This window comes from Elephantulus edwardii, unplaced genomic scaffold (assembly GCF_000299155.1).
Source record: "Elephantulus edwardii isolate Elephantulus edwardi_28Jun2011 unplaced genomic scaffold, EleEdw1.0 scaffold00301, whole genome shotgun sequence".
Classification (NCBI taxonomy): Eukaryota; Metazoa; Chordata; class Mammalia; order Macroscelidea; family Macroscelididae; genus Elephantulus; species Elephantulus edwardii.
Genome location: NW_006400051.1, coordinates 2889143 through 2890862, shown reverse-complemented (window position 1 = coordinate 2890862; position 1720 = coordinate 2889143). Strand labels below are relative to the sequence as shown.

Genomic DNA, 1720 nt, shown 5'->3' with positions numbered 1-1720 from the left:
CCCTGCATAACAAGAGATTATTTTTGAGACAGTTGATAAAAACCATACATCCTTTTTATTGTTAAGTCAAAGAGGTATCAAAATTAAAAGCAAAAATTACAGGGTGAGACTTTACTACTAGGAGCATCAAAGGAAGTGAAAAAATGATACTAGTCGCAGGGGCAATATGAATTAATGAACATGAAAAGGATAAGAATGGGGTAACAGTGAGCATGTGCTGAAGATACTAGGGAGAGGAATCTGGTGAAAAATTTGATCTTAGACAAGCGCCTAGGTAAAAAAAAAAAATAATGGGAATAGATTTCTAAACCACACTATGTGCTTAAGAACCATCCTCGCCATTGGCGCTGTCTCTGTCATCCTCTCCTTTCTCAGCCTCTTTTTCATCATCCTTGATCAACTCCAGCTGGTCATCCCCCCCCCCCGATCTTCATCCAGTAGGTCCCCCTCCTCAGCAGAGTCATCTGCACTCCCCTCAGATACCATCTTCACATTAGTTTCATCTTTCTTCAGGAAGCTGCTGCTCTGCTCCTCTTCTGACTTACCATTCTTCATCTCTACTCCTTGTTAACTCTGTTCTTTTTCAATTTTTTCCAGGCTTTCCAGCAGAGAATCTACTTTTTGTTTTATCTGGGCCAATTCCTTCTTAATGGTCTGAAGGTCATCTCCTTTCAACTTCGATGATTTTGATGAAGATCCTCGCTGTCCACTCTTAGAACTGAAGCCACTCTTGCCCCTTCGTGAACTGTTTCTTGATACACGCTGGCGTTTTGAGGGCACAACAGCCCGAGCAATGGGAGGAGGAGGAACACGTGCTGGGTAGCTGTACATCCTGTCATAATAATCACGTTGAAAGTCATGGTGCAAATCAAAAGAGGAGCTGAGTAGAGGGGACGGAGAAGGTGTTCTGGTTCTGACCCGTACATCTCTGCTGCAGATCGTTTCACACCTTCTTTTCCTCGGTTCACTTTTGGCTCTGCAGCCAGATTAATATCTAAAACCTGGCCAGCAATCATTCTGTCATCCTCTCCTGCTACAGCAGCCCAGGCATTTCTCTCATTAACATACAGAACAAAGGCAAAGCCTTTATGAACAGAGCAGCCCACAATTTTGCCATACTTCGAGAAGATTGCCTCTACATCAGATTTCTTCACCACAAGAGTGTTCAAGTTTCCAATAAATACATGGGAGTTCATGGAGCAGGGATTTGTCTTGTTGGTAACATTGCTGGCCATCTTCTCTGATAAAGTTCTTCACACAGCTAAAAAATGTAGCTGAAGATCAAAAAATCTCACAGGAGGGGAAAAAAGAGAAGAGATTCGACTACGAACCTCCTACTCCCGTATTCTATGCGAAGAAGCTGACTATTGCTCGAGGTCGGCAACGCGGCCGCAACCGCTCAGTCTTCGTTTCTTCACAAAATGGCTCCCAATTCTCTTCTCGAAATTATCTTTTGAACTATGAATGTAACACCATTTTTCTTTTTTTATTGTAGCATAGCGTAAAATGTGATTGTCTGATCCAAAGTGAGCAATGCCAATCCATCTCATTGCATTAATTTCTAGAATGTCAATGTTCATGCATTTCGTTTCATTTTTCACAACTTCTAGTTTTCCTATATGCATGCTATCTACATTTCACATTCCAAGTATTAAAGGATTTTTGTAGCTACTTCTCAATTTGATTGACTTCCAATCTGGGTTCTCCCTCTAATATTTTA

General features: G+C 41.5%; 1 pseudogene; it reads right to left on the bottom strand.

The window, feature by feature from the left end:
* Positions 1–322: 322 nt before the first annotated feature.
* Positions 323–1241, bottom strand: LOC102851517 (annotated as a pseudogene).
* Between the last annotated feature and the right edge of the window lie 479 nt (positions 1242–1720).